This window comes from Anser cygnoides, chromosome 3 (assembly GCF_040182565.1).
Source record: "Anser cygnoides isolate HZ-2024a breed goose chromosome 3, Taihu_goose_T2T_genome, whole genome shotgun sequence".
Classification (NCBI taxonomy): Eukaryota; Metazoa; Chordata; class Aves; order Anseriformes; family Anatidae; genus Anser; species Anser cygnoides.
In genome coordinates this window covers 108,254,264-108,272,356 of record NC_089875.1, presented here as the reverse complement: position 1 = coordinate 108,272,356, position 18,093 = coordinate 108,254,264, and the positions used below count along the sequence as shown (strand labels likewise).

The following is an 18,093-nucleotide window of genomic DNA, read 5'->3' as shown; positions in this document are numbered from 1 at the left end:
TCACATCTGCATAACGAAATTAATTTCAGTATTGTACTCTCCCCACATATACAGATCCCATAGCAAGATCAGAAGGTGACCAAATGCTGTGTAAGAGAAGGGTGCACATGCAGACTTACAGAAGGGGAAGAAGGCAACTGCACTTTACCTTCCAGGTTAGCACATCTGAGTTTAGAGTGCTCATTACAGCTTTCAAATACCTGTGTAAAACCACAGGTTACTCTCGAGCAGACATTGTCCTGAAGGATTTGATATGAGTCTTATCTGAAGTCCATAGAAATTGTCCATGAACATCAGAAAAATTGAACTGAACTATAAATACAAGGTCTTGTGCTGGTCTTATGTTTGTATTTCCCTTTGAATCATCTTACTGAAAACTCTAATAACAAGAGCATAAAAAATAATTCATGTTACCATCAAAAATTTTGTCCATCATCTGTTCATTTCCACCCTGTTTTTGACATTGCTGTGACTCTAAGTGTTGCTAACACATAAACAGATCCTATACTGTTAGTTTTGAAGCCTCACTTTTGCCTAATTCCTCTTTCTGAAGTTATGTTCCTCTCATCTCCTATTCTCTCTCCCTCCTACACAACACTTTGCATGTCCACTGACCATAGGCAAGCCTCTGCTATTCCATTCCCTTCCATCCCTTGGCTGTTTGTGTCTTTTCCCCTTCCTCCATACCTTGAATCTGTGAAAGAATACCTGAGCAGCTGGGACATCTCCATCACTGATGATAAAGAAGCATCTCTGAGCGATCATGTAGGAGCAGATGATCTTGTCAGGTGAATTGTTCCAGTTCTTTCTAGTCCCATTTCTTCATGTTTTGGTGAAGCTTGGAGCATTCAATGGATGCTTTAAGGATGAAGCTGACATATACATATATATGTATAACCATATTTAACCTTATTTTATGAAAGAAAGTGAACACACTAGTTAAAGGTGGTCAAATACGCCAGTTGTAAAATATGGACTGTCGCTTCTGATTGGTAAGTTTGTTAATGCAACGTTAGAGCTCTAAGATCAGAGGTCCAGTAGTTGTTTCTTCATATTTAAATTAAGGAACAAGGATTCTGTAAATAACATCAATATTGGTTGAGATATTTGGTAATTATTGGCCTATATGATTGGATCTACAAATTATGTAGATATAGGAGTGGATCTAAAAATTATTGTACAGCTGTAATGGTCATAAGTAAATACTGTGATTTACAGGTTTTGCAGTTGTTCACACATGGACTGAATGCTTTAAATAAAAGTACTGTGCTTGAGTCATTTTTAAAATTGATTGTTCTTATCAGATATATAATGGCAACGCTTGATAGTATTTGATAATATTATAAACAAACTTTGCTATCAGGTGGAGAGTACAAAGTATTTTTGCCACAAATATAGCCAAATACTAATTTTTGTTCTGTTACTTTAATTGCTCAGTATCTTTCCAAAATTAAACTTTGGCTGGCTGCCACTTGCCCACCAAGCCACACTCTTTATTAACTCTCCTCAGCAGGATAGAGGAGAAAATAAGATGAATAAAAGCTCACAGATCGAGATAAGGACAGGGAGATTGCTCACCAATTACTGTCACAGGCAAAACAGACTCAGCTTGGAGAAGATTGATTTAATTTATTACCAATTAATACCAGAGTAGCATGTGAGAACTTAAACAAAAAACACCTTTCCGTCACTGCCCCTTTTTTTCCAAGGTTCAGCTGAAGCACCAATTCTTCCATCTCCTCCCCCTGAGCTGTGAAAACATATGGGAAACAGGAGGTTCAGTCAGTCCCTAACACTTCGTTTCCACTGCTCCTCCACGGTCACTCTCTGCCCCTGCTCCACGTGGGGTCCCTCCCACGGGATGCCGTCCTTCCCGAACTGAGCCTGCGGGGGCTGCCCACAGGCAGCAGCTCTTCAAGAACTGCTCCCACACGGCTCCGTACCACGGGGTCCATCCGTCAGGAGCAAACTGCTCCAGCACGGGTCCCCCACGGGCGGCAGCTCCCCCCAGACCCCCTGCTCCTGCGTGGGCTCCTCTCCACGGGCTGCAGCTCCGGCCCGGGGCCTGCTCCTGCGGGGGCTCTCCATGGGCCGCAGCCTCCTCCAGGCCACATCCACCTGCTCCACCGGGGGCTCCTCCACGGGCTGCAGCGTGGAGATCTGCTCCGTGTGGGACCCCTGGGCTGCAGGGGGACAGCCTGCTCCACCAGGGGCCTCTCCACAGGCCGCAGGGGAACTGCTGCTGCGTGCCTGGAGCACCTCCTGCCCTCCTGCTGCATTGACCTCGGGGCCTGCAGGGCTGCTTCTCTCACATGTTCTCTCTCCCAGCTGCTGTTGCACAGCAGTTTTTTTCCCCCGTTACTTCAGTCTGCTCTCCCAGAGGCCCACCCAGCATGTCTCCCTGGCATGGCTCTGGCCAACGGCAGGTTCTTTTGGCTCTGGCTGAAACTGGCCCTTATCTAACATGGCACAGCTGCTGGGCTCTGCTCACAGAGTAGACACCCTGCTACCAAACCCTTGCCACATAAACTCAGTACATGAACATATAGGAAAGCTGCATTTCTCTTCTTCCTTTATTATCTGTAGATGCATCAAAGTATGAAAGTTTAAATACATCTGGCTGTTTCTAGGCAACTTAGTATTCTGTAAGTGGTTTTCATTACTGATGTTGGCATTCCTTTTATTTCTGTAGTGAAAATAAGCTGCAGAGCATTTGTTTTGTATGTTATATGACACTATGTACATTGCCTACCTGTAGTATTTTTTGTGTGTGTTCTAAAGAGGCATTATAAATTTTAGTCTTCTCCTTGTCTTCAAAAATTCATGTTGCCCTTGAATGCATCACTGGTTCCTACAGCTTACAGCATTATTTTATTGCTTGTCTGTTTTTGAAGTGATCAGAATGGATTTGTCAAACAAAAGATCCTATAATATTTTACGCTTTAATAATTCCCACTCTTTCTGACTTGCTGAATTAAAGGGTAAACCGTGTAACAATTAGGGGTGAGTATAAGAAAGACACCTAATAGTTAGGGCCTTTTCGTAGATGAATGCACTTTAAGGACTCAGTAGTAATGAATCTCAGTTATGTTTCGCTGTGTCTGGATTTCTTTGGTCCCATTCTCACTTGAAGAGAGAAGGCTAGGGTGTCTCGGTTCTGTCTCTCTTTTGCCCTTAAAATAGCATATGTTAACACTGATGACAATGATGCTAAAAGATGGAGTTCTTTTGGAGGAAGCCCAGCATCCTTTGAATTTCCTCCTGCCTTGTAACCTGAATAGGGAATCAAAAATATGATGTTCTGCCTACTTTCTTCAGCACAAACAGCAGCAAAATTTTCTCTTTCTACGGCAGAAAATCTAATATGATAGGAAATTCCTGTAATTGTTTCTGGCCAATCAGAAAAACAATTTTGAATTTACAATTTTGAATTTATTTATACTTCAAAGGGTCTTCTCCCCTAGACAGCTTGTAGTCTCACACGGAATATATATATATATTTTAAGCTTTCCCTCTTTATCAAGCCTGATGAAAACATTCTCTAGAGTTGTAAGTTATTAAATTTGAAATTCAATTAAAATACCAAACTGCAATATTATTGTAATGGCATAATGTATATATATACATTATACATATTGGTACGAAAGATGCTTTAATGGAAATGAAGTATTTGATACTCAGTGTATAGCAAATATTGTGATCCCTCAAGTACCACCACTTCTTATGAGAAGAATATATTAATTAGGGTGGAGATGTCTCTTCTTCATTTAGTTCATCCTGCAATGTTTTGAGGATAATATACACTCTTTCTATAGAATGGATTATGGGGAGAGATTTTTATATTTGTTGTTTCATATCTGATTAAGCTGCCCTGAGGAAGCTAATACTTTTCATGGCAACAAAATACGTTTTAGCTGAGCAGGATTACAGCACTTTCAGGAGAGAGCTGTATCTTGTGTTACAAGAAGCTAAGCACGACAGGCAGCTAAGCATGACACAGCCATTTGCTCACTCCTCACCCTCCGAGTGGGATGGGGAAGAGAATCAGAAAGAAAAAAAAAAGTAAAAATTTGTGAGTTGAGATAAAGAGAGTTTAATAGGATAGAAAAGGAAAGAAAAATAATAATAATGACTATATATATATATATGCATTACAAAGCAAGTGATGCACAATGCAATTGCTTACCACCCACTGACTGATGCCCATCCAGTCCCTCAGGAGCATTCCCCCGAGCAGTGGTCTGCACCTGGCCAGCCTCCCAGCATTCTATTGCTGAGCGTGACACCATATGGTATGGGACATCCATTTGGCTAGTCTGGGTCACCTGGCCTGGCAGTGTCCCCTCACAGCTCCTTGTGCACCCCAAGCCTCCTCACTGGCAAGGCAGCACAATAAGCAGAAAAGTCTTTGGCTCTGTGTAAGTACTGCTCTGCAATAACTAAAACATTGGTGTTATCATCATTGTTTTTCTCCTAAATCCAAAATATGGCACATACCAGATACTAGGAAGAAAATTATCTCACCTAAAACCAGGACATGTTTACAGTTTCCCTGTTCTGCCTCTCTGCTTTCTCCCCAGGGCAAGTACCTGAGGCCTCATACAAGGAAGGATCCATACATAGTCCACCCTTGACCCTTTCCATCCTGATTCTGGCTCAAGGGAAAGAACAATGTAGAATTGTTTCTGTAAAACAACAGAAAAACAAAATAAGCAACAGCAACAACAAAAATTAATCTGCCTCTACGCTGTTTTTCACATAATTATCTTTGTGTTATGTTATTCCTATAGTGTGTGTTTGTTTGTTTGTTTGTTTTTTGTATTAAGATAAGGTAATTGCTAAATCAATCAAGTGTACTGAATATTGGAGAACAGAAAGTCCCAAGGAAGACAAGTGAAGCAATGCATGGTAGGGTAGACATGAAAAGGCACTCTCTGGTGATGGAGAGAGGGAAAATGAACTTGGGAACAGTTGGAGATGGGAGAAAACCAAGAACAATGGGAGGGACTGAAAATTTAAAGAGATCTATTAGACAATCTTTCGAGTTTTTGTGCATCTCCCTGCTTGTTTCCTTCTCCTTCTCCTTCTCCTCTACCTCTTTAGCAGCAGTTAAAACAAAGCAAGCAAGCAAACAAAAAAACAACAACAACAACAAAAAAAACCACCACAATTTGATATGAAAGACTGTCTTGACTGTTAATCACAATTCTATTATTTTTGAAGCAGTATATACGTGTTCCTTTAATCTTGCTGAGGAGTGTCTAATATCAGAAATATTCCTATTGATATCAGTCACATTTTTCAGGAAGTGCAATTTTAGATAAGTACTTATATTAGTATCTTCCACCTTTCTTGCATTATTTCATGGGACTCATTTCACAGGACTGCTTGCTCTACCTCTTACAAGCTTGCTTGCACTACGTGGCTCTATCAGATTCCCCTCGTGAATCCCTATTTATAACAACCTAAGTTTAGAAATATTTGATCACATATTAGCAGTGGTATGATGTGAGAAGCTGTTTGCATTTCTGTATCAGCAGATTAGGCATCAGCTATTTTCTCTCATACATGATGCAGTAGGCTGCAGTGTTGCAATACTTTATCAGAAAGAAAAGGAGATACACTGGGTGTGCAACTGGGACTGCATCCAAGAGATGAGAGTGCTGTTTTAGGCAGTCATACAGTGCATTTTTTGCTGACAGACAGGTGTCCCTTTATGTTCCAGCAGAATGTTTAAATTATTTTACAAGTTCTGTTCCTTATGAGAAGTACTAAGTATAAGAATGGTCATAGAAAACATTTATTATATTTACTTTAATTACCATAAGATAACATGTAAATGTTATGGTATTTAAAAGTCACTCCTCTCAACAAAGATGTCTGAGCATAGTTCTCAATTTGTCTTTCAAATTCTTTCCTTTCACAGCATTGTGGGAATAATATAGATTGCAAGATGTAAGAGGAGGAAAGCTTTCAGGGCTGCATGTATAGCTATGGCTCTCATTAGATTTCAGTGTGGAATCACTGGGCTTTGTTTAGCTGAATGCATCAGACATTTTCCCTCTCATTTGAATGGAGATATGGTCAGACTTCAGTGATTACATACACTGCAGTAGGGGCAAAATAATTCAGTTTTCGATCTGCAGATTTCCGGAGGCAGCTAGACAAGTAGAAACATTTTTCTTTCCTATTCTTGATCAGGCTTTTTATCAGCCATGTGGAACCACTTTTGTTTGCTTAGCCACAGTTAGACTGAGGTACACTTTAATAAGATCCATGTGTTTGAAGGATTTTTAAGCCAAGTACTACAGACTCTTCTCATTCCATGTTGGAACACAATATAAATACTGTATATATATATATATATATATGTGAGTATGCATATATGTGTGTGAATGCATACATGTCGGTAGATATGCATATATTTTTCAGTTGTTTAGAGATTCTTCCTCACAGAGTTCAACGCTTCAAAATATAGGAGGTATTGCTGCTAAACACCATTACAATTTCTCTTTCTAGTCCTGAAAATACCAAAGTTAGATACTTAATCTAAGCTATGCAGTATGGGTAGAATTATAACTTTCTCTGTTTCATGAGGAGATAATCAAGGACATATCATTATTGTATTTAGAGGTGGATTGGATACAGCACTATTGTGAAAGCGTAAGGGATATTTCAAGATTGAATGTGGCTTCAGAACTTGAAACATGAATCCACTTTGCTGAATTTATCCTAGGGAAAGAAAGTCAAGACCTGTAACTATTTTTCCATGTCTCTACAGTTCAGACAACAAGACGAAATATGATAAGAACAGAATCCTAAAAAGAATGAAATTGATTTTCTTACAAAGACTCCTCTCAATATTATTTCCAGGATTTTCCAGGACTGCTTCTATGTATTGGTTTGGGTTTGCAGCAGGGTAGCAGTCTTGCAGTAGAGTAAGCCCAGCAAAGGTCTGTATAATGAAGAGAAGAAAGAGTCCCTTTGTTCTCAACAGGAAGATGGCTTTTGGAGTTATATCACAGAATCAGAGAACGGCTGAGGTTGGGGACCTCTGGAAGTCATCTGGTCACCCCCTGCTCAAGCAGGACCACCAAGAGCAGGTTGCCAAGGAGCATGTCCAGGTGGCTTTTGAAGATCTCCAAGAAGGAAGACTCCACAACCTTTCTGGGAAACCTGTGCCAGTGACCTGTTACCCTGGTGTTTATACAGAACCTCTTCTGTTCCACTTTGTGCCCATTACTTCTTGTCCTAATGCTGACCACCACTGAAAAGAGCCTGGCTCTCTTCAGGTATTTATATCTGTTGATAAGATCTCCCTGAATCTCCTCTTCTCTGGGCTGAATGACCATATGACCTTACTCTGTTCATTGAATTATCTGAGTGATTGCCTTGTTTCTTCTCAGCAAGAGAAGACAGGTGGAGGTGGAGGTGTGCATTCACAGTGTGTGGCTACCTTTGTACCGATGCTAAGAACAGGACAATATCCTCAAATAATTTCAGCTGCTGTGAAAATATTGTAAGTCAATCTATGGTGAGGAAGTTCATCAGTACTCACTACATCACCAGCAAATGCAAAAAACAGTAGCTTTGGAAGCTATGCCAATTCATTATTTTCTGAACAAGGAGTTATTTTATAGCTAAAAGAGGAATGAGTACCAAAGAAAACTGAATGGAAGTGGAGACAGTTTTCTGCTGTAGGCATACAGCCAGTGGAATTACTATTTGTTCGAGAAGTGACCTTTTCCTCTTCAGTGGACCTATTTCCATATTAATCTTAAAATCAGAGTAATTGATATCCACTGTGTGCTACCTTGGGACTAGAATTTATTTTTTCTAACTTTTCCATATTTCATCTACTGTTCACAGCCTAGCATGTAAACAAATTCAGTTTTAGACTTAGTCAACTCAGTTGTTGCACAGAAAGGAGTCTTAGGATAAGAGTTTTTCCTTCACTTTACTCCACTATTTTTCTTGGTCACTTCTCTGGAAATGATGTCAGCAACCCAAGTAGAATTTAATGGCATTTTTCAATTAAAGTTTGAAAAATGGAGGTGTGGGGGGTGCTTCTGGGAGGGAGAAAAGAGTGGTAGTTTTCTTCTGTTGGACTGGAGAAACTCAGCTTCTAGATAAACTTTGTTTTAAAAAATTTAATTCTTTCTAAAGCCATGGGCAAGAATTGTATGTTTATGTCGTGTGTTCCCTGGACTGATTCCTACAATACAAAAGAGTCTCAAATGACATGTCATGCAGAGTAATGCAAATCCTACTGAATAGGGTGTTTAATATGCTTGAAAGCAGCCAATTTACATCAACAATGGAGTGAGCCTGTTTTGGCTGATATTTCAGGGCTGAAAATAAGGTCTTCACAAATATTTTCTTTGCAACCAAATATCTCAACACGCTTAACTTCCATGGTGACTGAAATGGGTTGCATTCCTGTGTTTGTCTAGAAGAACATTTAGCAATCTAAACGTCCAGAATCTGCAGTTTCAGGTCCATCTTGTGCTACACGTCAGGAAACTTTGGGCAGCACTGGCACTACTAAATTAGAATCGTAGAAGATATTAGAGTTTCACTTTTGACTTCCCCAGTCTTCTTGCCATGCAATTAGAAATGTTAGAAGGCCCTGATGGTGTCAAGGGATTCTGGGCTTTCTTCTCAATGCTTTGGATGTTTCAGACTACCTTTGATTTTCTGAAATTAGATGATCTCATGGTCCCCATTTTCCAGGGGCCACCCAGGTTGTTGCTCAGAATAAATCTCCAACAGTTCATTCTTTCTGAAGTAATTTTTACCCCCTGGAATCTCCTCGACAGAGTTCAGAAAACTATTAGTTTTCCATTTTAATTGGAGCTTGTCCTTTTTTCCCCCTCCCCAAATGTCAGCATTTCCTGTGGAGATGAAATTTTGAGTTTCAACCAGGTTTGAACAAAGAATCTAGCTGCCACAAGGCTTGGTCATAGTAAATTGTGAGCCAAACTGTGGAAACTGTTCATGCCAGGGCTCAAAGCAACCCAAACCACAGTCATCCTGCCTAGAAATTAATCAAAACAGCAAAGACAACACTAAATATGGTTTTCAGCTAGATTTTTGCCCGCCCTCTGGAAATGAAACACACATTGGAACCAAATGTTGTTTAAATCAAATGAGTGATTATAGCAGGCGGTAAGACATGAGACATGTTCACTCATTAGTGATCTACTGGAATGTATTTGTGGCTTGGACATCCTCTTGACTCCTGAGAATCTTTCTGCTGTCGCATTTCCCACTATCTTTTCTTTTGCCCTGCATGGCAGAAGATACACAGCCATTTTAGATAGCTGTCTTTAGATGGGTTAAAATATTTTTTCCTGGCTAAATGGGTAGGGTGCTAAAAAAAATAATTATTAAAAAATTTGTCTGTGCTTTCTTCCTGACTGAGGTGTTTAAATAACGTTAAAGGGGGCTATTTTGAAATATTCTTTATACTAATCACTTGTTGGGGGGCAAAAAGCCTGTTAGAATTAAATTCCTCCCAAATACCCTGCAAGCCTTCTTCTTTTGCACGTTTTGTCCCTGTGACTTTGTGGGAAGTCCTGCTGCCATCTCCCAAGTTGTAGCTAATTTTAATTTGCATTTCACAAAGAAAGATGTTCTGTGTATTCAACTAAAACAAAATCTCATTAGTATGGTTTGGAATTCTGCTTGAAAGATAATAGGCACCCCCATCTCTTGCAAAAAGAATCCTACTGCAAACTAGGCAAAATTGGATAGTGTTTTCATATAACAATAGTTAAACAAAATGGCAGTGGATGTAGCACTATATTATGGTACTTCAGCTGGGAATAATGCCTCTTATTTTCAATTGCCACCTTCTAAATATTATAGAAAGCAAACTCAAATGTTAGGAATTATTAGGGAAAATCATTGGCCATCTACAGTGTATTAGAAAGGGAACAGTGTATTAGAAGGAACCTATAGTTTTTCATTGTTGTCTCTGTATTTTCATGCAGTTAGAGGAATTAAGAATGTTTTTTGGTATTTATATATATATATATAAAAATATATACATATAAGATATACACCCCGCCTCACAACACAAATTGCATGGCTGATGAAAGGTCAGTTAATTAAAAAAACTCTCAAAATTGTCAATGCCTAAATTTTTCTACATGAAATTACACTTTTTTTTTTTTCTTCAGAATTTCAAGAAACAAATCAAAGCATTCAACAATGCTGAAGGAAAATCAAATCTTTTCATTGGAGGTCAAAATAAATTTCCATGTCTGTAAAAACATTTATTATAATCATCTGCTGACAGAACAACTGTTGTTTGATGTTGCTATACTCAGAAGTCACTGAGAGCAACTGAGAAAAGAGTGCAGTAAAGATTTGGTGATCAGCAGCTTAACACTCCTTTAGTAAAAGAATCTTCACTTTTGTTATCTCACTTTCTATTCTGTATAAATAAAACACAGAAAAGCTTTGCTGTTTGCCATGCACTTTCCCTAAATGACTCAAATATGGATTTTCATTTCCATAAATACATATATATATACATAGTAATATAATTCACATATGACTTCATTTTACCACCAAATCCAATACCAAAATTTAAGCTAAATAATTGTTTAATGTGAAACTCTTTCAGGCATATCTTTTCTCTATTGCTTCTCATTAAAGGCAAATTCAGCATTCATAAAATATACAAAATTCCTTTTATCAAGAATATTTTACAGAAAATTAATAAAAGAAAATAAACAGCCTGAGCACTAAAAGAGAAAAGTTTTAATTTCATCAAGTTTCTAAAATTTAAGGAAAAGAGTGCAATCTTTGCATTTTCCCATCCATTCTCCCACAAGGAAAAAATAACTAAATTTTATAAATTGGAAAAGTTAGGAAAGGGAGAAACAGATTTTAATATTTTTGTGTCCACAGGGTGAATATTTTAAGAAGAGAAAAAAAAGACAAAATCCTGAAATTTACAAACTAAAACAAAAATATATTTGTTTGGCTTTAATTCTCAGTTGCAATTTTTGTGATTAAGAAATCACAGTTAGTTTAATATTTTGCTAAAAATAAATAGTGCTTCCTGAACAACCTTTGTCAGGTTGCAAACTGATAAAGACTTTTGAATAAGGAAGATCTTTTAGTATTCTTATCTCCCAAGGTGCAGGACACGTGATAACATGTCCTCAACTGCTGCATGATCCAAAAATGAAGATCAAAATGAAAGAGATCATCAGATTGCCAGTGATTCTCTTCTATCTTATCCCAATGCAGTAATAAGTAGCACCGATTCTTGCCTATAATGCCAACTGGAATGAGCAAACTTTTGACTGACTAGAAGATCTCATCCATAAGGACCCAACAAGTGTTAAGTAATGTGGTCTTGGACACCATTTTCTTCAACCAGTCTTGGAGATCTCTGATGTCTTGTCAGCACTCCAGATCCAGACAAGTTTTAAAAAAAACTCCATTAATCATACACCAAACCCAGAAATGCCCTCCTTAGTTCCAAAGGGTTTGTAAAATTGTAATGACAATTTTGAAAATTGAAAATTTTAAAATTGAAAATTGTAAATGACATACTTGAAAAACAATTCTGTCTTCTTTTGTTGGTAATTCTTGTCAATGATACCTACCACTGTGGTGAAGGCTCTTTTAGCAAAGAATTACCTCAAAATCTTCTTAACCTATCTACCTCCTCAAAAATTGAACTTGTCTAATGAATGTTGTTTTGTGTGGTCTTATAAAAACAAACAAACAAACAAACAAAACTATCATCAGCTTGCACAATGGTTCCCATTCCATGTATTTCAACATACTTTAGAAGACAAGTGTCCTTAGTGACTACTTATCCTGAGTTAATATTCCATATAGCAGGAGATACACTGGTAAAAGCAAATTCTGCCAATATCAAATAATGTACAGATGGGTTTGATGTGAACACCAGAACCCTGTCTTTGCCTGTCTGCATGGCTGACCTTGGGTCTGATTGTCCCCGACATGGTCACTTAGCAAGAATTTATAGCAAGTGGGGTGCAAAGCCTTATATACAAGCGTTAAGATAACTCAATAAAATAAAATTTTAATGGAGAAAAAAATAGTGCTAGTTTAATAGTTCCAGCAGATAACTCCTACTCATTCTAAGCTGTTGTGAACATTTATATCTCTTTATATTCAGTATTTAAAGGTGAAATACTCTCATACCGTACTCTAGCTAATAACAGTGGAAGTTACTGCAGTAATTTCATAAAACTTCATTGAAGTTCTTCTGTCTTAGCCTGTTGTCAAAAGTGCTTTTTGTGGTTTTGGGTGTATTATGATGAATGCCAAAAATAAAAAATAAAAAAAATTTGCATACAGATGGCCAGAAACAAGGTACAACCTACACAAAAAATGTTCTAACCCTTGTGAGAGGGCACAACATCAGGCTTTACATCATCAGACAACATAAAGTTGGGTTTTTTTTTCATGTGAATTTTTTGCTCACCCAAGCGATCATCCAAAATTTGGCATTCAGAAAGTTGTAGCTAGGACAAGAAACTGGTGATAGATGTGCTTCAGTTTATTCACAGAAGATATACAAAATTCCATTTCCCTTATAGCAAGAATCCAACAGCAGACTGTTTATTTGCTCACAGCTTCGAGTGCCTTTAACAGAACTGGAGAAAAGCATATCCATATCTGTGTCCTGTTTTTTTCTTATGGTTATGCTCCCAGTTCTTAATCTGGTGGTATATTATAGTTCTGCTCCTCCAGCTTCTCTCATCTTTTGTCTCCACATAAACACACAGACTTTCATTAAAAGAATAAAAAGTCTGTGAAGCTTTTTCGTTTAGATGTAAATCGTACAAGTCTTTCGGCATGGCATGGCAATGTATTTTACTGTTTGAGGCATACGTCTAGGACAATCTGAAAAACTCCTACTTCTTTCTGGTTGTTACTCACTATGTTCTCATCATGCTTTCTGTGATTTGATATCAAGCAAAACAGGTGTGCTATGGGCTGCCTCTTAACTAGCGTTAAACAAACATAAATGCACACTGCTTGTGAGAGTTCATGGGTTGTGCTGGGTAGAGTATTATTTGTTGCTAGCAATGAACAGCAGTTAAACTGAGATAGAAATACTTTATCAAAATGTATGATCAGGATAATAGCTCTCTGTTCTACACGATGTACATATCTACTCATTTTCCTCGATTCAGTGCTGCATCTTTGCTTCTAACATGCTGAATTTGCTGTCAACTCAACTGAACTGGTTTATCAGTTGGAAAAAAATCCGTACTCAGGAGATGCCTTTTCTGGTTTTTATTTACAAACCTACTGTGAGCTTGAAAGAAGGCAAAGAAACTGAGGAAGGAAGCTTCTTGGTCAACAGCATCTAGCTTGGTCATTTAAGGAGCTATAACTCTGCACAAAGATATGAGGCAGCTTTCTCTTTTGGGGGGACAAGGAAGGAGCTTGTGTGGACTGGCTAAGGACTAGAAATAGCTCTATTCCAGCTGAGATATTGATTTGGTTTGACATTTTTTAAAAACACAAAACAATTCATTATGAGCCCATAATAAGATTTCATAATCGTCACAGGATGTGGTTATGCACCCATAGAAGAAAGATTATATTAATTCTGTGGGTTTACTGTGTCCAGTTCTGATTGAAGGGATGTGGACTTCCAGCCAACCCATGATGCTTTTTTCTCATTGTCAAAAGTGACCTCTGTGCTTTTAAATCTGTGCATGCTTAACTTTTAACTCAACCCAGAGTGTATCATTTTCCAACTTAAATGCCTTATTGGCACCGATGTAATTTTTAGCCTAAAATGTGTAGTGTTTATATATGTCTATATAGACACATACACATTGCATGTGTATTTATGTATATTTACATTTTAATGTACATTTTACAGTTAAAAGCACACAACACAAAAAACACTTTAACTATTACTACCCACTTCTAGAACTTAAAATAAGTTGTAAATGAAAGAAAGAATGCATACTTTTCTTTTACAGGCAGTTTCTGTTCAGATATGCACCAAAATCACTGTGTAAGGTCACTGTCATTGGTCCTATACTAAATTTCCACTGCTCTGAGTACCTTTGAAGCCACTGAGTATAACTCGATTCTCACAGCAGGTCCCATTAGATCACTAACAAAATAGTAAAACTGTAACATAAAAAATAAAACTTCTAAGACTTGAAACTGATGATAGTCTTCAAAAGTATTAGCTACGTGTTCTCTTAATGGAAACTACTACCACAGGAACTGTTCCTTTAATAGAAATTAAAAGTTAAACTCTTCAGTACCTCCAAATCACAAAGTAAAAGGGCCAGTGACCAATGTAAATACTTAAGTCAGGATATTCTAATCAAAAAATACTTATTGCTGTTTTATTATGTTACATTTAAAGACAGTGTTATTAGCCACTCCAGGACACTTTTCAAAACTGTAATCTCTTCAACTACATCAGAGGAAAATAAATAACATTTTTTGCTTTAAAACTTTTTTTTTGTAAAAATGGAGGGATGAATGAGATTCTATCAATTGATTAAAGAAATCTAGGGATAAAATATTCAGAATACATTTCTCTGCTGCACTCTGTCAATTATCTTTTTCTAGAATAATCCAGCTTGTTCTTTCAGTTGTGCAGGAAGCAACTTTGGGAATAACAGTCACTGGGGGAAATATTCTAGCTCAGCCATAAGTATATGCATACATAAGCCAGTTGCAGTGTTATCTGTTTCTCCTTGCTGTTATCATTTCGATCACTTCTGTTGTCTGGAAGGAGCATGTCTATTTCAAAGGACCAAATAAGTAAACATAACATTTCAGACCATGCTAAGATTAGAAAGAGGAGAAAAAAGGGAAGGGAAGGGAAGGGAAGGGAAGGGAAGGGAAGGGAAGGGAAGGGAAGGGAAGGGAAGGGAAGGGAAGGGAAGGGAAGGGAAGGGAAGGGAAGGGAAGGGAAGGGAAGGGAAGGGAAGGGAAGGGAAGGGAAGGGAAGGGAAGGGAAGGGAAGGGAAGGGAAGGGAAGGGAAGGGAAGGGAAGGGAAGGGAAGGGAATTGTATTCTGTCTCTTCTATTCTTACATAATTTGGTTATGATTTTGGCACTCTCTTGCTCTTCAGCCCTTCTGTTCTGTCTGTCTTTGCAGACATAGAAATCTGCGTAGGAGGCAGGAAAAGCCCACTGAACACTTTTATTCATAATGAGAACATTGCTACACAGCTGATGAACATGTGGACCTCAGTGGTTCCAGAGGACAGGGGTGGATTTTTGGATTATATCCTTTTTGATTGTTTCAACAGTGGGTGTTCGTTTTAAGACTCCTTATAGAGAATTGATTTTCAAAAAGTATGTCCTTTGAGAGCAAAGATCTTTTTGAACTGGACATCCATAACTACTAGCAGACAGTTCTCCCTTCCTTTGCTGTTAGATCATAAAAACAGAAATGTCAAAGTGCTAGTTAGTAGACTTCAGGAGTTGTCCTGCCATTTTTTTGGCAGAATGTGATACATTTTCTATTCACTTTAATCACTTTAAAAATTGTTCTTTTCCAGGACAGTTAAAATCCTGTAAGACATGGTTATGAAAGAAACATGAGAAAGAGCTGCCTAGCTGAACATAATTTTTTGCCCTTGATAATTACATGTAGCAAGAGCCACTGGCCCAGATCATCCTGCCTAAATTTGCAAATGAAGAAAACCTTTAGTGTAAAACTTCTTTCTGAAAGGAACTGGGGCGGAGGGGAGAAGGGGAGGAGGGGGTTGAAGCTATCTGTATGGTTTGTAGACACAGCAACGTGCACTTCTGCTCTCAGGATTGTCAGAAAACTGCAGTGGGTGTCCAGAATTTAGTGCAGAGTAGGGAAGATAGATGGAGAAGGCTGGAGAGAGAAATAAGTTTGGTGGTTTTATTCAGCTGGGCAGCTCAGGTCTACCACAAGCGCTTTCTCATTCCCCCTCACCTTCTCACAGGCAAAGGGGAAGAAAATACAATGGAAAAGGCTCAAGGGCCTGAGATAAGGACAGGGAGATCACTCAACAATTATCATGATTGGTAAAACAGACTCAGTGTCAGGAGATTAAAGAAATGTATTACCTATTACGAACAAAGTAGAGGAGTGAGAAACAAAGGAAACAAAATAAAAACACCGTCCCCCCATCTTCTCCCCCACCCTTCTACCTCCTCCTCCTAAACAGCGCAGGGGAACAGGGAATGGGGGCTGCGGTCAGTCCCTGACACTTCGTCTCCATCGCTCCTTCACCGCTCCTTCACGGTCACTCTCTGCCCCTGCTCCACGTGGGGTCCCTCCCACGGGATGCCGTCCTTCCCGAACTGAGCCTGCGGGGGCTGCCCACAGGCAGCAGCTCCTCAAGAACTGCTCCCACACGGCTCCGTACCACGGGGTCCATCCCCCAGGAGCAAACTGCTCCAGCACGGGTCCCCCACGGGCGGCAGCTCCCCCCAGCCCCCCTGCTCCTGCGTGGGCTCCTCTCCACGGGCTGCAGCTCCGGCCCGTGGCCTGCTCCTGCGGGGGCTCTCCATGGGCCGCAGCCTCCTCCAGGCCACATCCACCTGCTCCACCGGGGGCTCCTCCACGGGCTGCAGCGTGGAGATCTGCTCCGTGTGGGACCCATGGGCTGCAGGGGGACAGCCTGCTCCACCAGGGGCCTCTCCACAGGCCGCAGGGGAACTGCTGCTGCGTGCCTGGAGCACCTCCTGCCCTCCTGCTGCATTGACCTTGGGGGCTGCACGGCTGGGTCTCACTCCTCGTTCTCCCCAGCTGTAGTCGCCCAGCAGGTTTTTGTTGTTGTTGTTGTTGTTCCTCCGATCTTTATATCTGCTCTCACAGGGGCGCAACAACATTGCATATTGTCTTGGCTCTGGCCAGTGGTGGGTCCCTTTGGAGCCAGCTGAAACTGGCCCTTATCTAATATGGGGAGGCTGCTGGATTCATCTTACAGAGGTCTACCCTGCAGGCCCCCGCTACCAAAACCTTGCCACGTAAACCCACTACAATAAGCTCCATATGCTCACAGGGAAGGGGAGATCACATCTTCATCTCCTGTCACCATCGTGAAACATGACAGTAAAAAGGCCTCAGATACTAATTTGGTTTCCATCTCTGTAAAATACAGTAAAGGTTGTGAAGAAGCTGTGTTTTATCCTTGCTAAAGCACTGTGAGACTGACTAGTCTGTAATCACATTGAAAGTCTATAGCAAAACATAATTTGAACTTGTACCTTCTGTTTTCTAGTTCAACCAATGTTTTTTAACTTTATTTATTTATTTTCAGAGGGGGCTCCTTGTAGGCAAGTAAGTGAGTCAACTGACAGGATGGAGCTGTAAAGGTATAGAGTCTGTCCAGAAGCAATATGCGTGAATTGGTTTTGCATTTGATAAACTGTCAGATCTATTAGAGCTTCAGATTTTTATTTTTATTTTTGACGAAGCCTACTTCTCTAGAGTATACCAACACTGAATGGGGGTGTCAGGTTCACAGAGAAGATATTCTGGGCTAATATATTTGGAGTGTACTTTGTGAAACTCAGTCTGTTTTGTTCTACTCCAAGACCAGTGTATAGTCTTCAGTTGTTTTTGTTTAAGTTAACAACTGGAAGAAACGCCCTTCCTCTGAGATCACTGATGGCTTACAAACTTTGTCATAATGTTCTAACTTTCCTCTTTAGAGCAGCATTTACTGGGCCAGCAGTTAAGCAGAGTATGTTAATTTAATTATAACTCTATCAATCGTGAATTGAATCTTGAACTCTATCAAACCTGTTATCCTTATGTGGTTTTTTTAGAAAATACTCATTCTAAATAACAGCAATGAGTTTCATGGAAAATATAAAAATTATAAACAAATCTTTTGGTATGGTGTTCGTACCAGAAAGAAGGTCCTTCCTTTGATAATCCCCGAAATTATCAGTCTATCAAGTCTTTGTTCAAAATGTCTTATTTATAGTGGCTAGAGTTCTTTTTATTACATCAATAATACCATACATCATCTTGACATTTATCATTCATTTAATCTAGGTAAACTTATTATGCCTGATGTAATTCCACTGAGATAAATCTGTTGTATGTTTTTTGTGCTATTT

At 39.2% G+C, this 18,093-nt stretch overlaps 1 long non-coding RNA gene across 1 annotated transcript; it reads right to left on the bottom strand.

Moving 5' to 3' along the window:
- Positions 1-952: 952 nt before the first annotated feature.
- Positions 953-17,787, bottom strand: LOC136790526 (uncharacterized). Its single transcript, XR_010830627.1, has 3 exons — positions 16,171-17,787; positions 4,525-4,685; positions 953-1,750 (listed from the first exon to the last, which is right to left on the bottom strand). It is a non-coding gene; the product is annotated as an uncharacterized lncRNA (long non-coding RNA).
- Positions 17,788-18,093: the final 306 nt, after the last annotated feature.